This window comes from Ascidiella aspersa, chromosome 4, assembly GCF_963924565.1.
Source record: "Ascidiella aspersa chromosome 4, kaAscAspe10.2, whole genome shotgun sequence".
NCBI classification, from domain to species: Eukaryota; Metazoa; Chordata; class Ascidiacea; order Phlebobranchia; family Ascidiidae; genus Ascidiella; species Ascidiella aspersa.
Genome location: NC_139450.1, coordinates 23,598,231 through 23,619,898, shown reverse-complemented (window position 1 = coordinate 23,619,898; position 21,668 = coordinate 23,598,231). Strand labels below are relative to the sequence as shown.

Here is a 21,668-nt window from a genome sequence, read left to right as displayed (position 1 = left end):
ACCGTCTACGGCCATACCAGGTTGAATGCACCCGATCTCGTCCGATCTCGGAAGTTAAGCAACGTCGGGTTTGGTGAGTACTTGGATGGGTGACCGCCTAGGAATACCAATTGTCGTAGGCACAATATGATTTATTTAAGTTTTTACTTTTTTAATTAGATTAGACATAAAATGTTGAGAAATACTGCTTACGACCATACCAGGTTGAATGCACCCGATCTCGTCCGATCTCGGATGTTAAGCAATGTCGGGATTGGTGAGTACTTGGATGGGTGACCGCCTAGGAATACCAATTGTCTTAGGCACAATATGATGTATTTAAGTTTTTACATTTTTAAATAGATTAGACCATAAATGTTGACCAATACTGTCTACGACCATACCAGGTTAAATGCACCCGATCTCGTCCGATCTCGGAAGTTAAGCAACGTCGGGATTGGTTAGTACTTGGATGGGTGACCGCCTAGCAATACCAATTGTCGTAGGCACAATATGATTTATTTAAGTTTTTACATTTTTAAATAGATTAGACCATAAATGTTGACCAATACTGACTACGACCATACCAGGTTGAATGCACCCGATCTCGTCCGATCTCGGAAGTTAAGCAACGTCGGGATTGGTTGGTACTTGGATGGGTGACCGCCTAGGAATACCAATTGTCATAGGCAAAATATGATTTTTAAAATATATTTAATGTTAACATTTTTAAAGATTTTAGACCAAAAAATGTTGATCAATACTGTCTACGACCATACCAGGTTGAATGCAACCCATCTCGTCCGATCTCGGAAGTTAAGCAACGTCGGGATTGGTTGGTACTTGGATGGGTGACCGCCTAGGAATACCAATTGTCATACGAAAAATATGATTTTTTAAATTTTAACATTTTCAAAGATTTCAGACCAAAAAATGTTGACCAATACTGTCTACGACCATACCAGGTTGAATGCACCCGATCTCGTCCGATCTCGGAAGTTAAGCAACGTCGGGATTGATGAGTACTTGGATGGGTGACCGCCTAGGAATACCAATTGTCGTAGGCAAAATATGATTTATTTAAATTTTTACATTTTTTATAGATTAGACCAAAAAATGTTGTGCAATACTGAATACGACCATACAAGGTTGAATGCACCCGATCTCGTCCGATCTCGGAAGTTAAGCAACGTCGGGATTGGTTGGTACTTGGATGGGTGACCGCCTAGGAATACCAATTGTCATAGGCAAAATATGATTTTTAATATATATTTAAATGTGAACATTTTTAAAGATTTTAGACCAAAAAATGTTGATCAATACTGTCTACGACCATACCAGGTTGAATGCAACCGATCTCGTCCGATCTCGGAAGTTGAGCAACGTCGGGATTGGTTAGTACTTGGATGGGTGACCGCCTAGGAATACCAATTGTCGTAGGCAATATATGATTTATTTAAGTTTTTACATTTTTAAATAGATTAGACCAAAAAATGTTGAGCAATACTGCCTACGACCATACCATGTTGAATGCACCCGATCTCGGGCGTTCTCGGAAGTTAAGCAACGTCGGGATTGGTTAGTACTTGGATGGGTGACCGCCTAGGAATACCAATTGTCGTAGGCAAAATATGATTTATTTAAGTTTTTATTTTTTTAAATATATTTAAATGTTAACATTTTTAAAGATTTTAGACCAAAAAATGTTGACCAATGCTGTCTACGACCATACCAGGTTGAAAGCACCCGATCTCGTCCGATCTCGGAAGTTAAGCAACGTCGGGATTGTTTAGTACTTGGATGGGTGACCGCCTAGCAATACCAATTGTCGTAGGCACAATATGATTTATTTAAGTTTTTACAGTTTTAAATAGATTAATCCATAAATGTTGACCAATACTTTCTACGACCATACCAGGTTGAATGCACCCGATCTCGTCCGATCTCGGAGGTTAAGCAACGTCGGGATTGGTTAGTACTTGGATGGGTGACCGCCTTGGAATACCAATTGTCGTAGACACAATATGATTTATTGATGTTTTTATATTTTTAAATAGATTAGACCAAAAAATGTTGACCAATACTGGCTACGACCATACCAGGTTGATGCACCCGATCTCGTCCGGTCTCGGAAGTTAAGCAACGTCGGGATTGGTTAGTACTTGGATGGGTGACCGCCTAGGAATACCAATTGTCGTAGGCAAAATATGATTTATTTAAGTTTTTACATTTTTAAATAGATTAGACCAAAAAATGTTGACCAATACTGGCTACGACCATACCAGGTTGAATGCACCCGATCTCGTCCGATCTCGGAAGTTAAGCAACGTCGGGATTGATTAGTACTTGGATTTGTGACCGCCTAGCAATACCAATTGTCGTAGGCAAAATATGATTTATTTAAGTTTTTACATTTTTAAATAGATTAGACCAAAAAATGTTGACCAATACTGACTACGACCATACCAGGTTGAATGCACCCGATCTCGTCCGATCTCGGAAGTTAAGCAACGTCGGGATTGGTTGGTACTTGGATGGGTGACCGCCTAGGAATACCAATTGTCATAGGCAAAATATGATTTTTAAAATATATTTAATGTTAACTTTTTTAAAGATTTTAGACCAAAAAATGTTGATCAATACTGTCTACGACCATACCAGGTTGAATGCAACCCATCTCGTCCGATCTCGGAAGTTAAGCAACGTCGGGATTGGTTGGTACTTGGATGGGTGACCGCCTAGGAATACCAATTGTCATACGAAAAATATGATTTTTTAAATTTTAACATTTTCAAAGATTTCAGACCAAAAAATGTTGACCAATACTGTCTACGACCATACCAGGTTGAATGCACCCGATCTCGTCCGATCTCGGAAGTTAAGCAACGTCGGGATTGATGAGTACTTGGATGGGTGACCGCCTAGGAATACCAATTGTCGTAGGCAAAATATGATTTATTTAAATTTTTACATTTTTTATAGATTAGACCAAAAAATGTTGTGCAATACTGAATACGACCATACAAGGTTGAATGCACCCGATCTCGTCCGATCTCGGAAGTTAAGCAACGTCGGGATTGGTTGGTACTTGGATGGGTGACCGCCTAGGAATACCAATTGTCATAGGCAAAATATGATTTTTAATATATATTTAAATGTGAACATTTTTAAAGATTTTAGACCAAAAAATGTTGATCAATACTGTCTACGACCATACCAGGTTGAATGCAACCAATCTCGTCCGATCTCGGAAGTTGAGCAACGTCGGGATTGGTTAGTACTTGGATGGGTGACCGCCTAGGAATACCAATTGTCGTAGGCAATATATGATTTATTTAAGTTTTTACTATTTTAAATAGATTAGACCAAAAAATGTTGAGCAATACTGCCTACGACCATACCATGTTGAATGCACCCGATCTCGGGCGTTCTCGGAAGTTAAGCAACGTCGGGATTGGTTAGTACTTGGATGGGTGACCGCCTAGGAATACCAATTGTCGTAGGCAAAATATGATTTATTTAAGTTTTTATTTTTTTAAATATATTTAAATGTTAACATTTTTAAAGATTTTAGACCAAAAAATGTTGACCAATGCTGTCTACGACCATACCAGGTTGAAAGCACCCGATCTCGTCCGATCTCGGAAGTTAAGCAACGTCGGGATTGTTTAGTACTTGGATGGGTGACCGCCTAGCAATACCAATTGTCGTAGGCACAATATGATTTATTTAAGTTTTTACAGTTTTAAATAGATTAATCCATAAATGTTGACCAATACTTTCTACGACCATACCAGGTTGAATGCACCCGATCTCGTCCGATCTCGGAGGTTAAGCAACGTCGGGATTGGTTAGTACTTGGATGGGTGACCGCCTTGGAATACCAATTGTCGTAGACACAATATGATTTATTGATGTTTTTATATTTTTAAATAGATTAGACCAAAAAATGTTGACCAATACTGGCTACGACCATACCAGGTTGATGCACCCGATCTCGTCCGGTCTCGGAAGTTAAGCAACGTCGGGATTGGTTAGTACTTGGATGGGTGACCGCCTAGGAATACCAATTGTCGTAGGCAAAATATGATTTATTTAAGTTTTTACATTTTTAAATAGATTAGACCAAAAAATGTTGACCAATACTGGCTACGACCATACCAGGTTGAATGCACCCGATCTCGTCCGATCTCGGAAGTTAAGCAACGTCGGGATTGATTAGTACTTGGATTTGTGACCGCCTAGCAATACCAATTGTCGTAGGCAAAATATGATTTATTTAAGTTTTTACATTTTTAAATAGATTAGACCAAAAAATGTTGACCAATACTGTCTACGACCATACCACGTTGAATGCACCCGATCTCGTGCGATCCCGTGCGATCTCGGAATTTAAGCAACGTCGGGATTGGTTAGTACTTGGATGGGTGACCGCCTAGGAATACCAATTGTCGTAGGCAAAATATGATTTATTTAAGTTTTTACTTTTTTAAATAGATTAGACGTAAAATGTTGAGAAATACTGCTTACGACCATACCAGGTTGAATGCACCCGATCTCGTCCGATCTCGGACGTTAAGCAACGTCGGGATTAGTTAGTACTTGGATGGGTGACCGCCTAGGAATACCAATTGTCGTAGACACAATATGATTTATTTATGTTTTTACATTTTTAAATAGATTAGACCATAAATGCTGACCAATACTGTCTACGACCATACCAGGTTGAATGCACCCGATCTCGTGCGATCTCGTGCGATCTCGGAAGTTAAGCAACGTCGGGATTGGTTAGTACTTACATGGGTGACCGCTTAGGAATACCAATTGTCGTAGGCAAAATATGATTTATTTAAGTTTTTACATTTTTAAATAGATTAGACCAAAAAATGTTGACCAATACTGGCTACGACCATACCAGGTTGAATGCACCCGATCTCGTCCGATCTCGGAAGTTAAGCAACGTCGGGATTGGTTAGTACTTGGATGGGTGACCACCTAGCAATACCAATTGTCATAGGCAAAATATGATTTTTAAAATATATTTAAATGTTAACATTTTTAAAGATTTTAGACCAAAAAATGTTGACCAATACTGTCTACGACCATACCAGGTTGAATGCACCCGATCTCGTGCGATCTCGTGCGATCTCGGAAGTTAAGCAACGTCGGGATTGGTTAGTACTTACATGGGTGACCGCTTAGGAATACCAATTGTCGTAGGCAAAATATGATTTATTTAAGTTTTTACTTTTTTAAATAGATTAGACGTAAAATGTTGAGAAATACTGCTTACGACCATACCAGGTTGAATGCACCCGATCTCGTCCGATCTCGGAAGTTAAGCAATGTCGGGATTGGTTAGTACTTGGATGGGTGACCGCCTAGGAATACCAATTGTCGTAGGCAAAATATGATTTATTTAAGTTTTTACATTTTTAAATAGATTAGACCAAAAAATGTTGACCAATACTGGCTACGACCATACCAGGTTGAATGCACCCGATCTCGTCCGATCTCGGAAGTTAAGCAACGTCGGGATTGGTTAGTACTTGGATGGGTGACCGCCTAGCAATACCAATTGTCATAGGCAAAATATGATTTTTAAAATATATTTAAATGTTAACATTTTTAAAGATTTTAGACCAAAAAATGTTGACCAATACTGTCTACGACCATACCAGGTTGAAAGCACCCGATCTCGTCCGATCTCGGAAGTTAAGCAACGTCGGGATTGGTTAGTACTTGGATGGGTGACCGCCTAGGAATACCAATTGTCGTAGGCATAATATCATTTATTTAAGTTTCTACATTTTTAAAAAGATTAGACCATAAATGTTGTCCAATACTGTCTACGAGCATACCAGGTTTAATGCACCCGATCTCATCCGATCTCGGAAGTTAAGCAACGTCGGGATTGGTTAGTACTTGGATGGGTGACCGCCTAGGAATACCAATTGTCGTAGGCAAAATATGATTTATTTATGTTTTTACATTTTTAAATAGATTAGACCAAAAAATGTTGATCAATACTGGCTACGACCATACCAAGTTGAATGCACCCCATCTCGTCCGATCTCGGAAGTTAAGCCACGTCGGGATTGGTTAGTACTTGGATGGGTGACCGCCTAGGAATACCAATTGTCGTGGGCACAATATGATTTATTTAAGTTTTTACATTTTTAAATACATTAGACCATAAATGTTGACCAATATTGTCTACGACCATACCAGGTTGAATTCACCCGATCTCGTCCGATCTCGGAAGTTAAGCAACGTCAGGATTGGTTAGTACTTGGATGGGTGACCGCCTAGGAATACCAATTGTCGTAGGCACAATATGATTTATTTAAGTTTTTACATTTTTAAATAGATTAGACCATAAATGTTGACCAATACTGACTCCGACCATACAAGGTTGAATGCACCCGATCTCGTCCGATCTCGGAAGTTAAGCAACGTCGGGATTGGTTGGTACTTGGATGGGTGACCGCCTAGGAATACCAATTGTCATAGGCAAAATATGATTTTTAAAATATATTTAATGTTAACATTTTTAAAGATTTTATACCAAAAAATGTTGATCAATACTGCCAACGACCATACCATGTTGAATGCACCCGATCTCGTCCGTTCTCGGAAGTTAAGCAACGTCGGGATTGGTTAGTACTTGGATGGGTGACCGCCTAGGAATACCAATTGTCGTAGGCAAAATATGATTTATTTAAGATTTAATTTTTTTAAATACATTTAAATGTTAACATTTTTAAAGATTTTAGACCAAAAAATGTTGACCAATACTGTCTACGACCATACCAGGTTGAAAGCACCCGATCTCGTCCGATCTCGCAAGTTAAGCAACGTCGGGATTGTTTAGTACTTGGATGGGTGACCGCCTAGCAATACCAATTGTCGTAGGCACAATATGATTTATTTAAGTTTTTACAGTTTTAAATAGATTAGACCATAAATGTTGAGCAATACTGCCTACGACCATACCAGGTTGAATGCACCCGATCTCGTCCGATCTCGGACGTTAAGCAACGTCGGGATTGGTTAGTACTTGGATGGGTGACCGCCTAGGAATACCAATTGTCGTAGACACAATATGATTTATTTATGTTTTTACATTTTTAAATAGTTTAGACCAAAAAATGACTGACCAATACTGGCTACGACCATACCAGGTTGAATGCACCCGATCTCGTCCGATCTCGGAAGTAAAGCAACGTCGGGATTGGTTAGTACTTGGATGGGTGACCGCCTAGGAATACCAATTGTCGTAGGCAAAATATGATTTATTTAAGTTTTTACATTTTTAAATAGATTAGACCAAAAAATGTTGACCAATACTGGCTACGAGCAAACCAGGTTGAATGCACCCGATCTCGTCCGATCTCGGAAGTTAAGCAACGTCGGGATTGATTAGTACTTGGATGGGTGACCGCCTAGGAATACCAATTGTCGTAGGCAAAATATGATTTATTTAAGTTTTTACATTTTTAAATAGATTAGACCAAAAAATGTTGACAATACTGGCTACGACTATACCAGGTTGAATGCATTTGATCTCGTCCGATCTCGGAAGTTAAGCAACGTCGGGATTGGTTAGTACTTGGATGGGTGACCGCCTAGGAATACCAATTGTCGTAGGCACAATATGATTTACTTAAGTTTTTACTTTTTTAAATAGATTAGACGTAAAATGTTGAGAAATACTGCTTACGACCATACCAGGTTGAATGCACCCGATCTCGTCCGATCTCGGAAGTTAAGCAACGTCGGGATTGGTTAGTACTTGGATGGGTGACCGCCTAGGAATACCAATTGTCGTAGGCAAAATATGATTTATTTAAGTTTTTACTTTTTTAAATAGATTAGACGTAAAATGTTGAGAAATACTGCTTACGACCATACCAGGTTGAATGCACCCGATCTCGTCCGATCTCGGAAGTTAAGCAACGTCGAGATTGGTTAGTACTTGGATGGGTGACCGCATAGGAATTCCAATTGTCATAGGCAAAATATGATTTTTAAAATATATTTAAATGTTAACATTTTTAAAGATTTTAGACCAAAAAATGTTGACCAATACTCTCTACGACCATACCAGGTTGAATGCACCCGATCTCGTCCGATCTCGGAAGTTAAGCAACGTCGGGATTGGTTAGTACTTGGATGGGTGACCGCCTAGGAATACCAATTGTCGTAGGCATAATATCATTTATTTAAGTTTTTACATTTTTAAATAGATTAGACCATAAATGTTGACGAATACTGTCTACGACCATACCAGGTTGAATGCACCCGATCTCGTCCGATCTCGGAAGTTAAGCAACGTCGGGATTGGTTAGTACTTGGATGGGTGACCGCCTAGGAATACCAATTGTCGTAGGCAAAATATGATTTATTTAAGTTTTTACATTTTTAAATAGATTAGACCAAAAATGTTGACCAATACTGGCTACGAACATACCAGATTGAATGCACCCGATCTCGTCCGATCTCGGAAGTTAAGCAACGTCGGGATTGGTTAGTACTTGGATGGGTGACCGCCTAGGAATGCCAATTGTCGTAGGCAAAATATGATTTATTTAAGTTTTTACATTTTTAAATAGATTAGACCAAAAAATGTTGACCAATACTGGCTACGACCATACCAGGTTGAATTCACCCGATCTCGTCCGATCTCGGAAGTTAAGCAACGTCGGGATTGGTTAGTACTTGGATGGGTGACCGCCTAGGAATACCAATTGTCGTAGCACAATATGATTTATTTAAGTTTTTACATTTTTAAATAGATTAGACCATAAATGTTGACCAATACTGTCTACGACCATACCAGGTTGAATGCACCCGATCTCGTCCGATCTCGGAAGTTAAGCAACGTCGGGATTGGTTAGTACTTGGATGGGTGACCGCCTAGGAATACCAATTGTCGTAGGCAAAATATGATTTATTTAAGTTTTTACTTTTTTAAATAGATTAGACGTAAAATGTTGAGAAATACTGTCTACGACCATACCAGGTTCAATGCACCCGATCTTGTCCGATCTCGGAAGTTAAGCAACGTCGGGATTGGTTAGTACTTGGATGGGTGACCGCATAGGAATTCCAATTGTCATAGGCAAAATATGATTGATAAAATATATTTAAATGTTAACATTTTTGAAGATTTGACCAAAAAATGTTGACCAATACTGTCTACGACCATACCAGGTTGAATGCACCCGATCTCGGAAGTTAAGCAACGTCGGGATTGGTTAGTACTTGGATGGGTGACCGCATAGGAATTCCAATTGTCATAGGCAAAATATGATTTATAGAATATATTTAAATGTTAACATTTTTGAAGATTTTAGACCAAAAAATGTTGACCAATACTGTCTACGACCATACCAGGTTGAATGCACCCGATCTCGTCCGATCTCGGAAGTTAAGCAACGTCGGGATTGGTTAGTACTTGGATGGGTGACCGCCTAGGCATACCAATTGTCGTAGGCAAAATATGATTTATTTAAGTTTTTACATTTTTAAATAGATTAGACCAAAAAATGTTGATCAATACTGGCTACGACCATACCAGGTTGAATGCACCCGATCTCGTCCGATCTCGGAAGTTAAGCAACGTCGGGATTGGTTAGTACTTGGATGGGTGACCGCCTAGGAATAACAAATGTCGTAGGCACAATATGATTTATTTAAGTTTTTACATTTTTAAATAGATTAGACCATAAATGTTGACCAATACTGTCTACGACCATACCAGGTTGAATGCACCCGATCTCGTCCGATCTCGGAAGTTAAGCAACGTCGGGATTGGTTAGTACTTGGATGGGTGACCGCCTAGGAATACCAATTGTCGTAGGCAAAATATGATTTATTTAACTTTTTACTTTTTTAAATAGATTAGACATAAAATGTTGAGAAATACTGCTTACGACCATACCAGGTTGAATGCACCCGATCTCGTCCGATCTCGGAAGTTAAGCAACGTCGGGATTGGTTAGTACTTGGATGGGTGACCGCATAGGAATTCCAATTGTCATAGGCAAAATATGATTTATAAAATATATTTAAATGTTAACATTTTTGAAGATTTTAGACCAAAAAATGTTGACCAATACTGTCTACGACCATACCAGGTTGAATGCACCCGATCTCGTCCGATCTCGGAAGTTAAGCAACGTCGGGATTGGTTAGTACTTGGATGGGTGACCGCCTAGCAATACCAATTGTCATAGGCAAAATATTATTTTTAAAATATATTTAAATGTTAGCATTTTAAAGATTTTAGACCAAAAAATGTTTTCCAACACTGTCTACGACCATACCAGGTTCAATGCACCCGATCTCGTCCGATCTCGGAAGTTAAGCAACGTTGGGATTGGTTAGTACTTGGATGGGTGACCGCCTAGGAATACCAATTGTCGTAGGCACAATATGATTTTTTTAAGTTTTTATTTTTAAATAGATTAGACCATAAATGTTGACCAATACTGTCCACGACCATACCAGGTTGAATGCACATGATCTCGTCCGATCTCGGAAGTTAAGCAACGTCGGGATTGGTTAGTACTTGGATGGGTGACCGCCTAGGAATACCAATTGTCGTAGGCCCAATATGATTTATTTAAGTTTTTACATTTTTAAATAGATTAGACCATAAATGTTGACGATTACTGTCTACGACCATACCAGGTTGAATGCACCCGATCTCGTCCGATCTCGGAAGTTAACCAACGTCGGGATTGGTTAGTACTTGGATGGGTGACCGCCTAGGAATACCAATTGTCGTAGGCAAAATAAGATTTATTTAAGTTTTTACATTTTTAAATAGATTAGACCAAAAAATGTTGACCAATACTGGCTACGACCATACCTAGGAATACCAATTGTCGTAGGCACAATATGATTTTTTTAAGTTTTTATTTTTAAATAGATTAGACCATAAATGTTGACCAATACTGTCCACGACCATACCAGGTTGAATGCACATGATCTCGTCCGATCTCGGAAGTTAAGCAACGTCGGGATTGGTTAGTACTTGGATGGGTGACCGCCTAGGAATACCAATTGTCGTAGGCCCAATATCATTTATTTAAGTTTTTACATTTTTAAATAGATTAGACCATAAATGTTGACGAATACTGTCTACGACCATACCAGGTTGAATGCACCCGATCTCGTCCGATCTCGGAAGTTAAGCAACGTCGGGATTGGTTAGTACTTGGATGGGTGACCGCCTAGGAATACCAATTGTCGTAGGCAAAATATGATTTATTTAAGTTTTTACATTTTTAAATAGATTAGACCAAAAATGTTGACCAATACTGGCTACGAACATACCAGATTGAATGCACCCGATCTCGTCCGATCTCGGAAGTTAAGCAACGTCGGGATTGGTTAGTACTTGGATGGGTGACCGCCTAGGAATGCCAATTGTCGTAGGCAAAATATGATTTATTTAAGTTTTTACATTTTTAAATAGATTAGACCAAAAAATGTTGACCAATACTGGCTACGACCATACCAGGTTGAATTCACCCGATCTCGTCCGATCTCGGAAGTTAAGCAACGTCGGGATTGGTTAGTACTTGGATGGGTGACCGCCTAGGAATACCAATTGTCGTAGCACAATATGATTTATTTAAGTTTTTACATTTTTAAATAGATTAGACCATAAATGTTGACCAATACTGTCTACGACCATACCAGGTTGAATGCACCCGATCTCGTCCGATCTCGGAAGTTAAGCAACGTCGGGATTGGTTAGTACTTGGATGGGTGACCGCCTAGGAATACCAATTGTCGTAGGCAAAATATGATTTATTTAAGTTTTTACTTTTTTAAATAGATTAGACGTAAAATGTTGAGAAATACTGTCTACGACCATACCAGGTTCAATGCACCCGATCTTGTCCGATCTCGGAAGTTAAGCAACGTCGGGATTGGTTAGTACTTGGATGGGTGGCCGCATAGGAATTCCAATTGTCATAGGCAAAATATGATTGATAAAATATATTTAAATGTTAACATTTTTGAAGATTTGACCAAAAAATGTTGACCAATACTGTCTACGACCATACCAGGTTGAATGCACCCGATCTCGGAAGTTAAGCAACGTCGGGATTGGTTAGTACTTGGATGGGTGACCGCATAGGAATTCCAATTGTCATAGGCAAAATATGATTTATAGAATATATTTAAATGTTAACATTTTTGAAGATTTTAGACCAAAAAATGTTGACCAATACTGTCTACGACCATACCAGGTTGAATGCACCCGATCTCGTCCGATCTCGGAAGTTAAGCAACGTCGGGATTGGTTAGTACTTGGATGGGTGACCGCCTAGGCATACCAATTGTCGTAGGCAAAATATGATTTATTTAAGTTTTTACATTTTTAAATAGATTAGACCAAAAAATGTTGATCAATACTGGCTACGACCATACCAGGTTGAATGCACCCGATCTCGTCCGATCTCGGAAGTTAAGCAACGTCGGGATTGGTTAGTACTTGGATGGGTGACCGCCTAGGAATAACAAATGTCGTAGGCACAATATGATTTATTTAAGTTTTTACATTTTTAAATAGATTAGACCATAAATGTTGACCAATACTGTCTACGACCATACCAGGTTGAATGCACCCGATCTCGTCCGATCTCGGAAGTTAAGCAACGTCGGGATTGGTTAGTACTTGGATGGGTGACCGCCTAGGAATACCAATTGTCGTAGGCAAAATATGATTTATTTAACTTTTTACTTTTTTAAATAGATTAGACATAAAATGTTGAGAAATACTGCTTACGACCATACCAGGTTGAATGCACCCGATCTCGTCCGATCTCGGAAGTTAAGCAACGTCGGGATTGGTTAGTACTTGGATGGGTGACCGCATAGGAATTCCAATTGTCATAGGCAAAATATGATTTATAAAATATATTTAAATGTTAACATTTTTGAAGATTTTAGACCAAAAAATGTTGACCAATACTGTCTACGACCATACCAGGTTGAATGCACCCGATCTCGTCCGATCTCGGAAGTTAAGCAACGTCGGGATTGGTTAGTACTTGGATGGGTGACCGCCTAGCAATACCAATTGTCATAGGCAAAATATGATTTTTAAAATATATTCAAATGTTAACATTTTTAAAGATTTTTGACCAAAAAATGTTGACCAATACTGTCTACGACCAAACCAGGTTGAATGCACCCGATCTCGTCCGATCTCGGAAGTTAAGCAACATCGGGATTGGTTGCTACTTGGATGGGTGACCGCCTAGGAATACCAATTGTCATAGGCAAAATATTATTTTTAAAATATATTTAAATGTTAGCATTTTAAAGATTTTAGACCAAAAAATGTTTTCCAACACTGTCTACGACCATACCAGGTTCAATGCACCCGATCTCGTCCGATCTCGGAAGTTAAGCAACGTTGGGATTGGTTAGTACTTGGATGGGTGACCGCCTAGGAATACCAATTGTCGTAGGCACAATATGATTTTTTTAAGTTTTTATTTTTAAATAGATTAGACCATAAATGTTGACCAATACTGTCCACGACCATACCAGGTTGAATGCACATGATCTCGTCCGATCTCGGAAGTTAAGCAACGTCGGGATTGGTTAGTACTTGGATGGGTGACCGCCTAGGAATACCAATTGTCGTAGGCCCAATATGATTTATTTAAGTTTTTACATTTTTAAATAGATTAGACCATAAATGTTGACGATTACTGTCTACGACCATACCAGGTTGAATGCACCCGATCTCGTCCGATCTCGGAAGTTAACCAACGTCGGGATTGGTTAGTACTTGGATGGGTGACCGCCTAGGAATACCAATTGTCGTAGGCAAAATAAGATTTATTTAAGTTTTTACATTTTTAAATAGATTAGACCAAAAAATGTTGACCAATACTGGCTACGACCATACCTAGGAATACCAATTGTCGTAGGCACAATATGATTTATTTAAGTTTTTACATTTTTAAATTGATTAGACCATAAATGTTGACCAATACTGTCTACGACTATACCAGGTTGAATGCACCCGATCTCCTCCGATCTCGGAAGTTAAGCAACGTCGTGATTGGTTAGTACTTGGATGGGTGACCGCCTAGGAATACCAATTATCGTAGGCAAAATATGATTTATTTAAATTTTTATTTTTAAAATAGAATAGACATAAAATGTTGAGAAATCCTGCTTACGACCATACCAGGTTGAATGCACCCGATCTCGTCCGATCTCGGAAGTTAAGCAACGTCGGGATTGGTTAGTACTTGGATGGGTGACCGCCTAGGAATACCAATTGTCGTAGGCAAAATATGATTTATTTAAGTTTTTACATTTTTAAATAGATTAGACCAAAAAATGTTGACCAATACTGGCTACGACCATACCTAGGAATACCAATTGTCGTAGGCAAAATATGATTTATTTAAGTTTTTACATTTTTAAATAGATTAGACCAAAAAATGTTGACAATACTGGCTACGACTATACCAGGTTGAATGCATTTGATCTCGTCCGATCTCGGAAGTTAAGCAACGTCGGGATTGGTTAGTACTTGGATGGGTGACCGCCTAGGAATACCAATTGTCGTAGGCACAATATGATTTACTTAAGTTTTTACTTTTTTAAATAGATTAGACGTAAAATGTTGAGAAATACTGCTTACGACCATACCAGGTTGAATGCACCCGATCTCGTCCGATCTCGGAAGTTAAGCAACGTCGGGATTGGTTAGTACTTGGATGGGTGACCGCCTAGGAATACCAATTGTCGTAGGCAAAATATGATTTATTTAAGTTTTTACTTTTTTAAATAGATTAGACGTAAAATGTTGAGAAATACTGCTTACGACCATACCAGGTTGAATGCACCCGATCTCGTCCGATCTCGGAAGTTAAGCAACGTCGAGATTGGTTAGTACTTGGATGGGTGACCGCATAGGAATTCCAATTGTCATAGGCAAAATATGATTTTTAAAATATATTTAAATGTTAACATTTTTAAAGATTTTAGACCAAAAAATGTTGACCAATACTCTCTACGACCATACCAGGTTGAATGCACCCGATCTCGTCCGATCTCGGAAGTTAAGCAACGTCGGGATTGGTTAGTACTTGGATGGGTGACCGCCTAGGAATACCAATTGTCGTAGGCATAATATCATTTATTTAAGTTTTTACATTTTTAAATAGATTAGACCATAAATGTTGACGAATACTGTCTACGACCATACCAGGTTGAATGCACCCGATCTCGTCCGATCTCGGAAGTTAAGCAACGTCGGGATTGGTTAGTACTTGGATGGGTGACCGCCTAGGAATACCAATTGTCGTAGGCAAAATATGATTTATTTAAGTTTTTACATTTTTAAATAGATTAGACCAAAAATGTTGACCAATACTGGCTACGAACATACCAGATTGAATGCACCCGATCTCGTCCGATCTCGGAAGTTAAGCAACGTCGGGATTGGTTAGTACTTGGATGGGTGACCGCCTAGGAATGCCAATTGTCGTAGGCAAAATATGATTTATTTAAGTTTTTACATTTTTAAATAGATTAGACCAAAAAATGTTGACCAATACTGGCTACGACCATACCAGGTTGAATTCACCCGATCTCGTCCGATCTCGGAAGTTAAGCAACGTCGGGATTGGTTAGTACTTGGATGGGTGACCGCCTAGGAATACCAATTGTCGTAGCACAATATGATTTATTTAAGTTTTTACATTTTTAAATAGATTAGACCATAAATGTTGACCAATACTGTCTACGACCATACCAGGTTGAATGCACCCGATCTCGTCCGATCTCGGAAGTTAAGCAACGTCGGGATTGGTTAGTACTTGGATGGGTGACCGCCTAGGAATACCAATTGTCGTAGGCAAAATATGATTTATTTAAGTTTTTACTTTTTTAAATAGATTAGACGTAAAATGTTGAGAAATACTGTCTACGACCATACCAGGTTCAATGCACCCGATCTTGTCCGATCTCGGAAGTTAAGCAACGTCGGGATTGGTTAGTACTTGGATGGGTGACCGCATAGGAATTCCAATTGTCATAGGCAAAATATGATTGATAAAATATATTTAAATGTTAACATTTTTGAAGATTTGACCAAAAAATGTTGACCAATACTGTCTACGACCATACCAGGTTGAATGCACCCGATCTCGGAAGTTAAGCAACGTCGGGATTGGTTAGTACTTGGATGGGTGACCGCATAGGAATTCCAATTGTCATAGGCAAAATATGATTTATAGAATATATTTAAATGTTAACATTTTTGAAGATTTTAGACCAAAAAATGTTGACCAATACTGTCTACGACCATACCAGGTTGAATGCACCCGATCTCGTCCGATCTCGGAAGTTAAGCAACGTCGGGATTGGTTAGTACTTGGATGGGTGACCGCCTAGGCATACCAATTGTCGTAGGCAAAATATGATTTATTTAAGTTTTTACATTTTTAAATAGATTAGACCAAAAAATGTTGATCAATACTGGCTACGACCATACCAGGTTGAATGCACCCGATCTCGTCCGATCTCGGAAGTTAAGCAACGTCGGGATTGGTTAGTACTTGGATGGGTGACCGCCTAGGAATAACAAATGTCGTAGGCACAATATGATTTATTTAAGTTTTTACATTTTTAAATAGATTAGACCATAAATGTTGACCAATACTGTCTACGACCATACCAGGTTGAATGCACCCGATCTCGTCCGATCTCGGAAGTTAAGCAACGTCGGGATTGGTTAGTACTTGGATGGGTGACCGCCTAGGAATACCAATTGTCGTAGGCAAAATATGATTTATTTAACTTTTTACTTTTTTAAATAGATTAGACATAAAATGTTGAGAAATACTGCTTACGACCATACCAGGTTGAATGCACCCGATCTCGTCCGATCTCGGAAGTTAAGCAACGTCGGGATTGGTTAGTACTTGGATGGGTGACCGCATAGGAATTCCAATTGTCATAGGCAAAATATGATTTATAAAATATATTTAAATGTTAACATTTTAGAAGATTTTAGACCAAAAAATGTTGACCAATACTGTCTACGACCATACCAGGTTGAATGCACCCGATCTCGTCCGATCTCGGAAGTTAAGCAACGTCGGGATTGGTTAGTACTTGGATGGGTGACCGCATAGGAATTCCAATTGTCATAGGCAAAATATGATTTATAGAATATATTTAAATGTTAACATTTTTGAAGATTTTAGACCAAAAAATGTTGACCAATACTGTCTACGACCATACCAGGTTGAATGCACCCGATCTCGTCCGATCTCGGAAGTTAAGCAACGTCGGGATTGGTTAGTACTTGGATGGGTGACCGCCTAGGCATACCAATTGTCGTAGGCAAAATATGATTTATTTAAGTTTTTACATTTTTAAATAGATTAGACCAAAAAATGTTGATCAATACTGGCTACGACCATACCAGGTTGAATGCACCCGATCTCGTCCGATCTCGGAAGTTAAGCAACGTCGGGATTGGTTAGTACTTGGATGGGTGACCGCCTAGGAATAACAAATGTCGTAGGCACAATATGATTTATTTAAGTTTTTACATTTTTAAATAGATTAGACCATAAATGTTGACCAATACTGTCTACGACCATACCAGGTTGAATGCACCCGATCTCGTCCGATCTCGGAAGTTAAGCAACGTCGGGATTGGTTAGTACTTGGATGGGTGACCGCCTAGGAATACCAATTGTCGTAGGCAAAATATGATTTATTTAACTTTTTACTTTTTTAAATAGATTAGACATAAAATGTTGAGAAATACTGCTTACGACCATACCAGGTTGAATGCACCCGATCTCGTCCGATCTCGGAAGTTAAGCAACGTCGGGATTGGTTAGTACTTGGATGGGTGACCGCATAGGAATTCCAATTGTCATAGGCAAAATATGATTTATAAAATATATTTAAATGTTAACATTTTTGAAGATTTTAGACCAAAAAATGTTGACCAATACTGTCTACGACCATACCAGGTTGAATGCACCCGATCTCGTCCGATCTCGGAAGTTAAGCAACGTCGGGATTGGTTAGTACTTGGATGGGTGACGGGCCTAGGAATACCAATTGTCATAGGCAAAATATGATTTTTAAAATATATTTAAATGTTAATATTTTTAAAGATTTTAGACCAAAAAATGTTGACCAATACTCTCTACGACCATACCAGGTTGAATGCACCCGATCTCGTCCGATCTCGGAAGTTAAGCAACGTCGGGATTGGTTAGTACTTGGATGGGTGACCGCCTAGGAATACCAATTGTCGTAGGCATAATATCATTTATTTAAGTTTTTACATTTTTAAATAGATTAGACCATAAATGTTGACGAATACTGTCTACGACCATACCAGGTTGAATGCACCCGATCTCGTCCGATCTCGGAAGTTAAGCAACGTCGGGATTGGTTAGTACTTGGATGGGTGACCGCCTAGGAATACCAATTGTCGTAGGCAAAATATGATTTATTTAAGTTTTTACATTTTTAAATAGATTAGACCAAAAATGTTGACCAATACTGGCTACGAACATACCAGATTGAATGCACCCGATCTCGTCCGATCTCGGAAGTTAAGCAACGTCGGGATTGGTTAGTACTTGGATGGGTGACCGCCTAGGAATGCCAATTGTCGTAGGCAAAATATGATTTATTTAAGTTTTTACATTTTTAAATAGATTAGACCAAAAAATGTTGACCAATACTGGCTACGACCATACCAGGTTGAATTCACCCGATCTCGTCCGATCTCGGAAGTTAAGCAACGTCGGGATTGGTTAGTACTTGGATGGGTGACCGCCTAGGAATACCAATTGTCGTAGCACAATATGATTTATTTAAGTTTTTACATTTTTAAATAGATTAGACCATAAATGTTGACCAATACTGTCTACGACCATACCAGGTTGAATGCACCCGATCTCGTCCGATCTCGGAAGTTAAGCAACGTCGGGATTGGTTAGTACTTGGATGGGTGACCGCCTAGGAATACCAATTGTCGTAGGCAAAATATGATTTATTTAAGTTTTTACTTTTTTAAATAGATTAGACGTAAAATGTTGAGAAATACTGTCTACGACCATACCAGGTTCAATGCACCCGATCTTGTCCGATCTCGGAAGTTAAGCAACGTCGGGATTGGTTAGTACTTGGATGGGTGACCGCATAGGAATTCCAATTGTCGTAGGCAAAATATGATTTATTTAAGTTTTTACATTTTTAAATAGATTAGACCAAAAAATGTTGATCAATACTGGCTACGACCATACCAGGTTGAATGCACCCGATCTCGTCCGATCTCGGAAGTTAAGCAACGTCGGGATTGGTTAGTACTTGGATGGGTGACCGCCTAGGAATAACAAATGTCGTAGGCACAATATGATTTATTTAAGTTTTTACATTTTTAAATAGATTAGACCATAAATGTTGACCAATACTGTCTACGACCATACCAGGTTGAATGCACCCGATCTCGTCCGATCTCGGAAGTTAAGCAACGTCGGGATTGGTTAGTACTTGGATGGGTGACCGCCTAGGAATACCAATTGTCGTAGGCAAAATATGATTTATTTAACTTTTTACTTTTTTAAATAGATTAGACATAAAATGTTGAGAAATACTGCTTACGACCATACCAGGTTGAATGCACCCGATCTCGTCCGATCTCGGAAGTTAAGCAACGTCGGGATTGGTTAGTACTTGGATGGGTGACCGCATAGGAATTCCAATTGTCATAGGCAAAATATGATTTATAAAATATATTTAAATGTTAACATTTTTGAAGATTTTAGACCAAAAAATGTTGACCAATACTGTCTACGACCATACCAGGTTGAATGCACCCGATCTCGTCCGATCTCGGAAGTTAAGCAACGTCGGGATTGGTTAGTACTTGGATGGGTGACCGCCTAGCAATACCAATTGTCATAGGCAAAATATGATTTTTAAAATATATTTAAATGTTAACATTTTTAAAGATTTTTGACCAAAAAATGTTGACCAATACTGTCTACGACCAAACCAGGTTGAATGCACCCGATCTCGTCCGATCTCGGAAGTTAAGCAACATCGGGATTGGTTGCTACTTGGATGGGTGACCGCCTAGGAATACCAATTGTCATAGGCAAAATATTATTTTTAAAATATATTTAAATGTTAGCATTTTAAAGATTTTAGACCAAAAAATGTTTTCCAACACTGTCTACGACCATACCAGGTTCAATGCACCCGATCTCGTCCGATCTCGGAAGTTAAGCAACGTTGGGATTGGTTAGTACTTGGATGGGTGACCGCCTAGGAATACCAATTGTCGTAGGCACAATATGATTTTTTTAAGTTTTTATTTTTAAATAGATTAGACCATAAATGTTGACCAATACTGTCCACGACCATACCAGGTTGAATGCACATGATCTCGTCCGATCTCGGAAGTTAAGCAACGTCGGGATTGGTTAGTACTTGGATGGGTGACCGCCTAGGAATACCAATTGTCGTAGGCCCAATATGATTTATTTAAGTTTTTACATTTTTAAATAGATTAGACCATAAATGTTGACGATTACTGTCTACGACCATACCAGGTTGAATGCACCCGATCTCGTCCGATCTCGGAAGTTAACCAACGTCGGGATTGGTTAGTACTTGGATGGGTGACCGCCTAGGAATACCAATTGTCGTAGGCAAAATAAGATTTATTTAAGTTTTTACATTTTTAAATAGATTAGACCAAAAAATGTTGACCAATACTGGCTACGACCATACCTAGGAATACCAATTGTCGTAGGCACAATATGATTTATTTAAGTTTTTACATTTTTAAATTGATTAGACCATAAATGTTGACCAATACTGTCTACGACTATACCAGGTTGAATGCACCCGATCTCCTCCGATCTCGGAAGTTAAGCAACGTCGGGATTGGTTAGTACTTGGATGGGTGACCGCCTAGGAATACCAATTATCGTAGGCAAAATATGATTTATTTAAATTTTTATTTTTAAAATAGAATAGACATAAAATGTTGAGAAATCCTGCTTACGACCATACCAGGTTGAATGCACCCGATCTCGTCCGATCTCGGAAGTTAAGCAACGTCGGGATTGGTTAGTACTTGGATGGGTGACCGCCTAGGAATACCAATTGTCGTAGGCAAAATATGATTTATTTAAGTTTTTACATTTTTAAATAGATTAGACCAAAAAATGTTGACCAATACTGGCTACGACCATACCTAGGAATACCAATTGTCGTAGGCACAATATGATTTATTTAAGTTTTTACATTTTTAAATTGATTAGACCATAAATGTTGACCAATACTTTCTACGACCATACCAGGTTGAATGCACCCGATCTCCTCCGATCTCGGAAGTTAAGCAACGTCGGGATTGGTTAGTACTTGGATGGGTGATCGCCTAGGAATACCAATTATCGTAGGCAAAATATGATTTATTTAAGTTTTTATTTTTAAAATAGAATAGACATAAAATGTTGAGAAATACTGCTTACGACCATACCAGGTTGAATGCACCCGATCTCGTCCGATCTCGGAAGTTAAGCAACGTCGGGATTGGTTAATACTTGGATGGGTGACCGCCTAGGAATACCAATTGTCGTAGGCAA

At 38.8% G+C, this 21,668-nt stretch overlaps 56 non-coding genes and 58 pseudogenes across 56 annotated transcripts; all 114 read left to right on the top strand.

The window, feature by feature from the left end:
• The first annotated feature begins 3 nt into the window (after nt 1–3).
• Nucleotides 4–122, top strand: LOC146149898 (5S ribosomal RNA). Its single transcript, XR_014497407.1, has one exon. It is a non-coding gene; the product is annotated as a 5S ribosomal RNA (ribosomal RNA).
• A 64-nt stretch (nt 123–186) lies between these two features.
• LOC146149897 (5S ribosomal RNA) lies at nt 187–305 on the top strand (annotated as a pseudogene).
• Nucleotides 306–369: 64 nt separating this feature from the next.
• On the top strand, nt 370–488 carry LOC146149896 (5S ribosomal RNA; annotated as a pseudogene).
• Nucleotides 489–552: 64 nt separating this feature from the next.
• LOC146149895 (5S ribosomal RNA) lies at nt 553–671 on the top strand (annotated as a pseudogene).
• Nucleotides 672–744: 73 nt separating this feature from the next.
• LOC146149894 (5S ribosomal RNA) lies at nt 745–863 on the top strand (annotated as a pseudogene).
• A 64-nt stretch (nt 864–927) lies between these two features.
• Nucleotides 928–1,046, top strand: LOC146149893 (5S ribosomal RNA). The gene has a single exon (XR_014496663.1). It is a non-coding gene; the product is annotated as a 5S ribosomal RNA (ribosomal RNA).
• Nucleotides 1,047–1,110: 64 nt separating this feature from the next.
• On the top strand, nt 1,111–1,229 carry LOC146149892 (5S ribosomal RNA; annotated as a pseudogene).
• A 74-nt stretch (nt 1,230–1,303) lies between these two features.
• LOC146149891 (5S ribosomal RNA) lies at nt 1,304–1,422 on the top strand (annotated as a pseudogene).
• Nucleotides 1,423–1,487: 65 nt separating this feature from the next.
• LOC146149890 (5S ribosomal RNA) lies at nt 1,488–1,606 on the top strand. The gene has a single exon (XR_014498187.1). It is a non-coding gene; the product is annotated as a 5S ribosomal RNA (ribosomal RNA).
• Nucleotides 1,607–1,697: 91 nt separating this feature from the next.
• LOC146149889 (5S ribosomal RNA) lies at nt 1,698–1,816 on the top strand (annotated as a pseudogene).
• A 64-nt stretch (nt 1,817–1,880) lies between these two features.
• On the top strand, nt 1,881–1,999 carry LOC146149888 (5S ribosomal RNA). The gene has a single exon (XR_014497587.1). It is a non-coding gene; the product is annotated as a 5S ribosomal RNA (ribosomal RNA).
• Nucleotides 2,000–2,064: 65 nt separating this feature from the next.
• On the top strand, nt 2,065–2,182 carry LOC146149887 (5S ribosomal RNA; annotated as a pseudogene).
• Nucleotides 2,183–2,247: 65 nt separating this feature from the next.
• Nucleotides 2,248–2,366, top strand: LOC146149886 (5S ribosomal RNA; annotated as a pseudogene).
• A 65-nt stretch (nt 2,367–2,431) lies between these two features.
• LOC146149885 (5S ribosomal RNA) lies at nt 2,432–2,550 on the top strand (annotated as a pseudogene).
• Nucleotides 2,551–2,623: 73 nt separating this feature from the next.
• Nucleotides 2,624–2,742, top strand: LOC146149884 (5S ribosomal RNA; annotated as a pseudogene).
• A 64-nt stretch (nt 2,743–2,806) lies between these two features.
• Nucleotides 2,807–2,925, top strand: LOC146149883 (5S ribosomal RNA). Its single transcript, XR_014496662.1, has one exon. It is a non-coding gene; the product is annotated as a 5S ribosomal RNA (ribosomal RNA).
• Nucleotides 2,926–2,989: 64 nt separating this feature from the next.
• LOC146149882 (5S ribosomal RNA) lies at nt 2,990–3,108 on the top strand (annotated as a pseudogene).
• A 74-nt stretch (nt 3,109–3,182) lies between these two features.
• On the top strand, nt 3,183–3,301 carry LOC146149881 (5S ribosomal RNA; annotated as a pseudogene).
• Nucleotides 3,302–3,366: 65 nt separating this feature from the next.
• Nucleotides 3,367–3,485, top strand: LOC146149880 (5S ribosomal RNA). Its single transcript, XR_014498186.1, has one exon. It is a non-coding gene; the product is annotated as a 5S ribosomal RNA (ribosomal RNA).
• A 91-nt stretch (nt 3,486–3,576) lies between these two features.
• On the top strand, nt 3,577–3,695 carry LOC146149879 (5S ribosomal RNA; annotated as a pseudogene).
• Nucleotides 3,696–3,759: 64 nt separating this feature from the next.
• Nucleotides 3,760–3,878, top strand: LOC146149878 (5S ribosomal RNA). The gene has a single exon (XR_014497586.1). It is a non-coding gene; the product is annotated as a 5S ribosomal RNA (ribosomal RNA).
• A 65-nt stretch (nt 3,879–3,943) lies between these two features.
• LOC146149877 (5S ribosomal RNA) lies at nt 3,944–4,061 on the top strand (annotated as a pseudogene).
• A 65-nt stretch (nt 4,062–4,126) lies between these two features.
• On the top strand, nt 4,127–4,245 carry LOC146149876 (5S ribosomal RNA; annotated as a pseudogene).
• Nucleotides 4,246–4,310: 65 nt separating this feature from the next.
• On the top strand, nt 4,311–4,439 carry LOC146149875 (5S ribosomal RNA; annotated as a pseudogene).
• Nucleotides 4,440–4,503: 64 nt separating this feature from the next.
• On the top strand, nt 4,504–4,622 carry LOC146149874 (5S ribosomal RNA; annotated as a pseudogene).
• A 64-nt stretch (nt 4,623–4,686) lies between these two features.
• On the top strand, nt 4,687–4,815 carry LOC146149873 (5S ribosomal RNA; annotated as a pseudogene).
• Nucleotides 4,816–4,880: 65 nt separating this feature from the next.
• LOC146149872 (5S ribosomal RNA) lies at nt 4,881–4,999 on the top strand (annotated as a pseudogene).
• A 74-nt stretch (nt 5,000–5,073) lies between these two features.
• On the top strand, nt 5,074–5,202 carry LOC146149871 (5S ribosomal RNA; annotated as a pseudogene).
• A 64-nt stretch (nt 5,203–5,266) lies between these two features.
• Nucleotides 5,267–5,385, top strand: LOC146149870 (5S ribosomal RNA). Its single transcript, XR_014496166.1, has one exon. It is a non-coding gene; the product is annotated as a 5S ribosomal RNA (ribosomal RNA).
• Nucleotides 5,386–5,450: 65 nt separating this feature from the next.
• On the top strand, nt 5,451–5,569 carry LOC146149869 (5S ribosomal RNA; annotated as a pseudogene).
• Nucleotides 5,570–5,643: 74 nt separating this feature from the next.
• On the top strand, nt 5,644–5,762 carry LOC146149868 (5S ribosomal RNA). Its single transcript, XR_014495094.1, has one exon. It is a non-coding gene; the product is annotated as a 5S ribosomal RNA (ribosomal RNA).
• A 64-nt stretch (nt 5,763–5,826) lies between these two features.
• Nucleotides 5,827–5,945, top strand: LOC146149867 (5S ribosomal RNA). The gene has a single exon (XR_014498110.1). It is a non-coding gene; the product is annotated as a 5S ribosomal RNA (ribosomal RNA).
• Nucleotides 5,946–6,010: 65 nt separating this feature from the next.
• LOC146149866 (5S ribosomal RNA) lies at nt 6,011–6,129 on the top strand (annotated as a pseudogene).
• A 64-nt stretch (nt 6,130–6,193) lies between these two features.
• On the top strand, nt 6,194–6,312 carry LOC146149865 (5S ribosomal RNA). The gene has a single exon (XR_014497964.1). It is a non-coding gene; the product is annotated as a 5S ribosomal RNA (ribosomal RNA).
• Nucleotides 6,313–6,376: 64 nt separating this feature from the next.
• Nucleotides 6,377–6,495, top strand: LOC146149864 (5S ribosomal RNA; annotated as a pseudogene).
• Nucleotides 6,496–6,568: 73 nt separating this feature from the next.
• LOC146149863 (5S ribosomal RNA) lies at nt 6,569–6,687 on the top strand. The gene has a single exon (XR_014496487.1). It is a non-coding gene; the product is annotated as a 5S ribosomal RNA (ribosomal RNA).
• Nucleotides 6,688–6,778: 91 nt separating this feature from the next.
• Nucleotides 6,779–6,897, top strand: LOC146149862 (5S ribosomal RNA; annotated as a pseudogene).
• A 64-nt stretch (nt 6,898–6,961) lies between these two features.
• On the top strand, nt 6,962–7,080 carry LOC146149861 (5S ribosomal RNA). The gene has a single exon (XR_014497115.1). It is a non-coding gene; the product is annotated as a 5S ribosomal RNA (ribosomal RNA).
• A 66-nt stretch (nt 7,081–7,146) lies between these two features.
• Nucleotides 7,147–7,265, top strand: LOC146149860 (5S ribosomal RNA). The gene has a single exon (XR_014497251.1). It is a non-coding gene; the product is annotated as a 5S ribosomal RNA (ribosomal RNA).
• A 65-nt stretch (nt 7,266–7,330) lies between these two features.
• On the top strand, nt 7,331–7,449 carry LOC146149859 (5S ribosomal RNA; annotated as a pseudogene).
• Nucleotides 7,450–7,513: 64 nt separating this feature from the next.
• LOC146149858 (5S ribosomal RNA) lies at nt 7,514–7,632 on the top strand (annotated as a pseudogene).
• Nucleotides 7,633–7,696: 64 nt separating this feature from the next.
• LOC146149857 (5S ribosomal RNA) lies at nt 7,697–7,815 on the top strand. The gene has a single exon (XR_014495502.1). It is a non-coding gene; the product is annotated as a 5S ribosomal RNA (ribosomal RNA).
• A 64-nt stretch (nt 7,816–7,879) lies between these two features.
• LOC146149856 (5S ribosomal RNA) lies at nt 7,880–7,998 on the top strand (annotated as a pseudogene).
• Nucleotides 7,999–8,072: 74 nt separating this feature from the next.
• LOC146149855 (5S ribosomal RNA) lies at nt 8,073–8,191 on the top strand. The gene has a single exon (XR_014496767.1). It is a non-coding gene; the product is annotated as a 5S ribosomal RNA (ribosomal RNA).
• A 64-nt stretch (nt 8,192–8,255) lies between these two features.
• On the top strand, nt 8,256–8,374 carry LOC146149854 (5S ribosomal RNA). Its single transcript, XR_014496670.1, has one exon. It is a non-coding gene; the product is annotated as a 5S ribosomal RNA (ribosomal RNA).
• A 64-nt stretch (nt 8,375–8,438) lies between these two features.
• LOC146149853 (5S ribosomal RNA) lies at nt 8,439–8,557 on the top strand (annotated as a pseudogene).
• Nucleotides 8,558–8,622: 65 nt separating this feature from the next.
• On the top strand, nt 8,623–8,741 carry LOC146149852 (5S ribosomal RNA). The gene has a single exon (XR_014496634.1). It is a non-coding gene; the product is annotated as a 5S ribosomal RNA (ribosomal RNA).
• Nucleotides 8,742–8,804: 63 nt separating this feature from the next.
• LOC146149851 (5S ribosomal RNA) lies at nt 8,805–8,923 on the top strand. The gene has a single exon (XR_014496659.1). It is a non-coding gene; the product is annotated as a 5S ribosomal RNA (ribosomal RNA).
• A 64-nt stretch (nt 8,924–8,987) lies between these two features.
• On the top strand, nt 8,988–9,106 carry LOC146149850 (5S ribosomal RNA; annotated as a pseudogene).
• Nucleotides 9,107–9,178: 72 nt separating this feature from the next.
• Nucleotides 9,179–9,287, top strand: LOC146149849 (5S ribosomal RNA; annotated as a pseudogene).
• A 74-nt stretch (nt 9,288–9,361) lies between these two features.
• LOC146149848 (5S ribosomal RNA) lies at nt 9,362–9,480 on the top strand. The gene has a single exon (XR_014497129.1). It is a non-coding gene; the product is annotated as a 5S ribosomal RNA (ribosomal RNA).
• Nucleotides 9,481–9,545: 65 nt separating this feature from the next.
• On the top strand, nt 9,546–9,664 carry LOC146149847 (5S ribosomal RNA; annotated as a pseudogene).
• Nucleotides 9,665–9,728: 64 nt separating this feature from the next.
• On the top strand, nt 9,729–9,847 carry LOC146149846 (5S ribosomal RNA). Its single transcript, XR_014496648.1, has one exon. It is a non-coding gene; the product is annotated as a 5S ribosomal RNA (ribosomal RNA).
• A 64-nt stretch (nt 9,848–9,911) lies between these two features.
• On the top strand, nt 9,912–10,030 carry LOC146149845 (5S ribosomal RNA). The gene has a single exon (XR_014497836.1). It is a non-coding gene; the product is annotated as a 5S ribosomal RNA (ribosomal RNA).
• Nucleotides 10,031–10,104: 74 nt separating this feature from the next.
• Nucleotides 10,105–10,223, top strand: LOC146149844 (5S ribosomal RNA; annotated as a pseudogene).
• Nucleotides 10,224–10,296: 73 nt separating this feature from the next.
• On the top strand, nt 10,297–10,415 carry LOC146149843 (5S ribosomal RNA). Its single transcript, XR_014497502.1, has one exon. It is a non-coding gene; the product is annotated as a 5S ribosomal RNA (ribosomal RNA).
• A 62-nt stretch (nt 10,416–10,477) lies between these two features.
• LOC146149842 (5S ribosomal RNA) lies at nt 10,478–10,596 on the top strand (annotated as a pseudogene).
• A 64-nt stretch (nt 10,597–10,660) lies between these two features.
• On the top strand, nt 10,661–10,779 carry LOC146149841 (5S ribosomal RNA). Its single transcript, XR_014496452.1, has one exon. It is a non-coding gene; the product is annotated as a 5S ribosomal RNA (ribosomal RNA).
• Nucleotides 10,780–10,945: 166 nt separating this feature from the next.
• Nucleotides 10,946–11,064, top strand: LOC146149840 (5S ribosomal RNA; annotated as a pseudogene).
• A 64-nt stretch (nt 11,065–11,128) lies between these two features.
• On the top strand, nt 11,129–11,247 carry LOC146149839 (5S ribosomal RNA). Its single transcript, XR_014496637.1, has one exon. It is a non-coding gene; the product is annotated as a 5S ribosomal RNA (ribosomal RNA).
• Nucleotides 11,248–11,311: 64 nt separating this feature from the next.
• Nucleotides 11,312–11,430, top strand: LOC146149838 (5S ribosomal RNA; annotated as a pseudogene).
• Nucleotides 11,431–11,495: 65 nt separating this feature from the next.
• LOC146149837 (5S ribosomal RNA) lies at nt 11,496–11,614 on the top strand. The gene has a single exon (XR_014496633.1). It is a non-coding gene; the product is annotated as a 5S ribosomal RNA (ribosomal RNA).
• Nucleotides 11,615–11,677: 63 nt separating this feature from the next.
• Nucleotides 11,678–11,796, top strand: LOC146149836 (5S ribosomal RNA). Its single transcript, XR_014496626.1, has one exon. It is a non-coding gene; the product is annotated as a 5S ribosomal RNA (ribosomal RNA).
• A 64-nt stretch (nt 11,797–11,860) lies between these two features.
• Nucleotides 11,861–11,979, top strand: LOC146149835 (5S ribosomal RNA; annotated as a pseudogene).
• Nucleotides 11,980–12,051: 72 nt separating this feature from the next.
• LOC146149834 (5S ribosomal RNA) lies at nt 12,052–12,160 on the top strand (annotated as a pseudogene).
• Nucleotides 12,161–12,234: 74 nt separating this feature from the next.
• LOC146149833 (5S ribosomal RNA) lies at nt 12,235–12,353 on the top strand. The gene has a single exon (XR_014497128.1). It is a non-coding gene; the product is annotated as a 5S ribosomal RNA (ribosomal RNA).
• A 65-nt stretch (nt 12,354–12,418) lies between these two features.
• On the top strand, nt 12,419–12,537 carry LOC146149832 (5S ribosomal RNA; annotated as a pseudogene).
• Nucleotides 12,538–12,601: 64 nt separating this feature from the next.
• Nucleotides 12,602–12,720, top strand: LOC146149831 (5S ribosomal RNA). The gene has a single exon (XR_014496615.1). It is a non-coding gene; the product is annotated as a 5S ribosomal RNA (ribosomal RNA).
• Nucleotides 12,721–12,784: 64 nt separating this feature from the next.
• Nucleotides 12,785–12,903, top strand: LOC146149830 (5S ribosomal RNA). The gene has a single exon (XR_014497835.1). It is a non-coding gene; the product is annotated as a 5S ribosomal RNA (ribosomal RNA).
• A 74-nt stretch (nt 12,904–12,977) lies between these two features.
• On the top strand, nt 12,978–13,096 carry LOC146149829 (5S ribosomal RNA; annotated as a pseudogene).
• A 74-nt stretch (nt 13,097–13,170) lies between these two features.
• Nucleotides 13,171–13,289, top strand: LOC146149828 (5S ribosomal RNA; annotated as a pseudogene).
• A 73-nt stretch (nt 13,290–13,362) lies between these two features.
• Nucleotides 13,363–13,481, top strand: LOC146149827 (5S ribosomal RNA). The gene has a single exon (XR_014497501.1). It is a non-coding gene; the product is annotated as a 5S ribosomal RNA (ribosomal RNA).
• Nucleotides 13,482–13,543: 62 nt separating this feature from the next.
• On the top strand, nt 13,544–13,662 carry LOC146149826 (5S ribosomal RNA; annotated as a pseudogene).
• A 64-nt stretch (nt 13,663–13,726) lies between these two features.
• On the top strand, nt 13,727–13,845 carry LOC146149825 (5S ribosomal RNA). Its single transcript, XR_014496451.1, has one exon. It is a non-coding gene; the product is annotated as a 5S ribosomal RNA (ribosomal RNA).
• A 168-nt stretch (nt 13,846–14,013) lies between these two features.
• On the top strand, nt 14,014–14,132 carry LOC146149824 (5S ribosomal RNA; annotated as a pseudogene).
• Nucleotides 14,133–14,195: 63 nt separating this feature from the next.
• Nucleotides 14,196–14,314, top strand: LOC146149823 (5S ribosomal RNA). Its single transcript, XR_014495501.1, has one exon. It is a non-coding gene; the product is annotated as a 5S ribosomal RNA (ribosomal RNA).
• Nucleotides 14,315–14,482: 168 nt separating this feature from the next.
• Nucleotides 14,483–14,601, top strand: LOC146149822 (5S ribosomal RNA; annotated as a pseudogene).
• Nucleotides 14,602–14,665: 64 nt separating this feature from the next.
• Nucleotides 14,666–14,784, top strand: LOC146149821 (5S ribosomal RNA). Its single transcript, XR_014495500.1, has one exon. It is a non-coding gene; the product is annotated as a 5S ribosomal RNA (ribosomal RNA).
• A 64-nt stretch (nt 14,785–14,848) lies between these two features.
• Nucleotides 14,849–14,967, top strand: LOC146149820 (5S ribosomal RNA; annotated as a pseudogene).
• A 74-nt stretch (nt 14,968–15,041) lies between these two features.
• LOC146149819 (5S ribosomal RNA) lies at nt 15,042–15,160 on the top strand. Its single transcript, XR_014496766.1, has one exon. It is a non-coding gene; the product is annotated as a 5S ribosomal RNA (ribosomal RNA).
• A 64-nt stretch (nt 15,161–15,224) lies between these two features.
• On the top strand, nt 15,225–15,343 carry LOC146149818 (5S ribosomal RNA). The gene has a single exon (XR_014496604.1). It is a non-coding gene; the product is annotated as a 5S ribosomal RNA (ribosomal RNA).
• A 64-nt stretch (nt 15,344–15,407) lies between these two features.
• LOC146149817 (5S ribosomal RNA) lies at nt 15,408–15,526 on the top strand (annotated as a pseudogene).
• A 65-nt stretch (nt 15,527–15,591) lies between these two features.
• On the top strand, nt 15,592–15,710 carry LOC146149816 (5S ribosomal RNA). Its single transcript, XR_014496632.1, has one exon. It is a non-coding gene; the product is annotated as a 5S ribosomal RNA (ribosomal RNA).
• Nucleotides 15,711–15,773: 63 nt separating this feature from the next.
• LOC146149815 (5S ribosomal RNA) lies at nt 15,774–15,892 on the top strand. The gene has a single exon (XR_014496593.1). It is a non-coding gene; the product is annotated as a 5S ribosomal RNA (ribosomal RNA).
• A 64-nt stretch (nt 15,893–15,956) lies between these two features.
• On the top strand, nt 15,957–16,075 carry LOC146149814 (5S ribosomal RNA; annotated as a pseudogene).
• A 72-nt stretch (nt 16,076–16,147) lies between these two features.
• LOC146149813 (5S ribosomal RNA) lies at nt 16,148–16,256 on the top strand (annotated as a pseudogene).
• A 74-nt stretch (nt 16,257–16,330) lies between these two features.
• Nucleotides 16,331–16,449, top strand: LOC146149812 (5S ribosomal RNA). The gene has a single exon (XR_014497126.1). It is a non-coding gene; the product is annotated as a 5S ribosomal RNA (ribosomal RNA).
• A 65-nt stretch (nt 16,450–16,514) lies between these two features.
• LOC146149811 (5S ribosomal RNA) lies at nt 16,515–16,633 on the top strand (annotated as a pseudogene).
• A 64-nt stretch (nt 16,634–16,697) lies between these two features.
• On the top strand, nt 16,698–16,816 carry LOC146149810 (5S ribosomal RNA). The gene has a single exon (XR_014496581.1). It is a non-coding gene; the product is annotated as a 5S ribosomal RNA (ribosomal RNA).
• Nucleotides 16,817–16,880: 64 nt separating this feature from the next.
• Nucleotides 16,881–16,999, top strand: LOC146149809 (5S ribosomal RNA). The gene has a single exon (XR_014497834.1). It is a non-coding gene; the product is annotated as a 5S ribosomal RNA (ribosomal RNA).
• A 74-nt stretch (nt 17,000–17,073) lies between these two features.
• On the top strand, nt 17,074–17,192 carry LOC146149808 (5S ribosomal RNA). Its single transcript, XR_014497693.1, has one exon. It is a non-coding gene; the product is annotated as a 5S ribosomal RNA (ribosomal RNA).
• Nucleotides 17,193–17,266: 74 nt separating this feature from the next.
• Nucleotides 17,267–17,385, top strand: LOC146149807 (5S ribosomal RNA). Its single transcript, XR_014497125.1, has one exon. It is a non-coding gene; the product is annotated as a 5S ribosomal RNA (ribosomal RNA).
• A 65-nt stretch (nt 17,386–17,450) lies between these two features.
• LOC146149806 (5S ribosomal RNA) lies at nt 17,451–17,569 on the top strand (annotated as a pseudogene).
• Nucleotides 17,570–17,633: 64 nt separating this feature from the next.
• Nucleotides 17,634–17,752, top strand: LOC146149805 (5S ribosomal RNA). The gene has a single exon (XR_014496570.1). It is a non-coding gene; the product is annotated as a 5S ribosomal RNA (ribosomal RNA).
• A 64-nt stretch (nt 17,753–17,816) lies between these two features.
• Nucleotides 17,817–17,935, top strand: LOC146149804 (5S ribosomal RNA). The gene has a single exon (XR_014497833.1). It is a non-coding gene; the product is annotated as a 5S ribosomal RNA (ribosomal RNA).
• Nucleotides 17,936–18,009: 74 nt separating this feature from the next.
• LOC146149803 (5S ribosomal RNA) lies at nt 18,010–18,129 on the top strand (annotated as a pseudogene).
• A 74-nt stretch (nt 18,130–18,203) lies between these two features.
• On the top strand, nt 18,204–18,322 carry LOC146149802 (5S ribosomal RNA). Its single transcript, XR_014496765.1, has one exon. It is a non-coding gene; the product is annotated as a 5S ribosomal RNA (ribosomal RNA).
• Nucleotides 18,323–18,386: 64 nt separating this feature from the next.
• Nucleotides 18,387–18,505, top strand: LOC146149801 (5S ribosomal RNA). The gene has a single exon (XR_014496559.1). It is a non-coding gene; the product is annotated as a 5S ribosomal RNA (ribosomal RNA).
• A 64-nt stretch (nt 18,506–18,569) lies between these two features.
• Nucleotides 18,570–18,688, top strand: LOC146149800 (5S ribosomal RNA; annotated as a pseudogene).
• A 65-nt stretch (nt 18,689–18,753) lies between these two features.
• On the top strand, nt 18,754–18,872 carry LOC146149799 (5S ribosomal RNA). Its single transcript, XR_014496631.1, has one exon. It is a non-coding gene; the product is annotated as a 5S ribosomal RNA (ribosomal RNA).
• A 63-nt stretch (nt 18,873–18,935) lies between these two features.
• Nucleotides 18,936–19,054, top strand: LOC146149798 (5S ribosomal RNA). Its single transcript, XR_014496548.1, has one exon. It is a non-coding gene; the product is annotated as a 5S ribosomal RNA (ribosomal RNA).
• Nucleotides 19,055–19,118: 64 nt separating this feature from the next.
• LOC146149797 (5S ribosomal RNA) lies at nt 19,119–19,237 on the top strand (annotated as a pseudogene).
• Nucleotides 19,238–19,302: 65 nt separating this feature from the next.
• On the top strand, nt 19,303–19,421 carry LOC146149796 (5S ribosomal RNA; annotated as a pseudogene).
• Nucleotides 19,422–19,485: 64 nt separating this feature from the next.
• On the top strand, nt 19,486–19,604 carry LOC146149795 (5S ribosomal RNA). The gene has a single exon (XR_014496537.1). It is a non-coding gene; the product is annotated as a 5S ribosomal RNA (ribosomal RNA).
• A 64-nt stretch (nt 19,605–19,668) lies between these two features.
• On the top strand, nt 19,669–19,787 carry LOC146149794 (5S ribosomal RNA). Its single transcript, XR_014497832.1, has one exon. It is a non-coding gene; the product is annotated as a 5S ribosomal RNA (ribosomal RNA).
• Nucleotides 19,788–19,861: 74 nt separating this feature from the next.
• LOC146149793 (5S ribosomal RNA) lies at nt 19,862–19,980 on the top strand (annotated as a pseudogene).
• Nucleotides 19,981–20,054: 74 nt separating this feature from the next.
• On the top strand, nt 20,055–20,173 carry LOC146149792 (5S ribosomal RNA; annotated as a pseudogene).
• Nucleotides 20,174–20,246: 73 nt separating this feature from the next.
• LOC146149791 (5S ribosomal RNA) lies at nt 20,247–20,365 on the top strand. The gene has a single exon (XR_014497500.1). It is a non-coding gene; the product is annotated as a 5S ribosomal RNA (ribosomal RNA).
• Nucleotides 20,366–20,427: 62 nt separating this feature from the next.
• On the top strand, nt 20,428–20,546 carry LOC146149790 (5S ribosomal RNA; annotated as a pseudogene).
• Nucleotides 20,547–20,610: 64 nt separating this feature from the next.
• Nucleotides 20,611–20,729, top strand: LOC146149789 (5S ribosomal RNA). Its single transcript, XR_014496450.1, has one exon. It is a non-coding gene; the product is annotated as a 5S ribosomal RNA (ribosomal RNA).
• A 168-nt stretch (nt 20,730–20,897) lies between these two features.
• On the top strand, nt 20,898–21,016 carry LOC146149788 (5S ribosomal RNA). Its single transcript, XR_014497820.1, has one exon. It is a non-coding gene; the product is annotated as a 5S ribosomal RNA (ribosomal RNA).
• Nucleotides 21,017–21,079: 63 nt separating this feature from the next.
• On the top strand, nt 21,080–21,198 carry LOC146149787 (5S ribosomal RNA). The gene has a single exon (XR_014495499.1). It is a non-coding gene; the product is annotated as a 5S ribosomal RNA (ribosomal RNA).
• A 168-nt stretch (nt 21,199–21,366) lies between these two features.
• LOC146149786 (5S ribosomal RNA) lies at nt 21,367–21,485 on the top strand (annotated as a pseudogene).
• Nucleotides 21,486–21,548: 63 nt separating this feature from the next.
• On the top strand, nt 21,549–21,667 carry LOC146149785 (5S ribosomal RNA). Its single transcript, XR_014497152.1, has one exon. It is a non-coding gene; the product is annotated as a 5S ribosomal RNA (ribosomal RNA).
• Nucleotide 21,668: the final 1 nt, after the last annotated feature.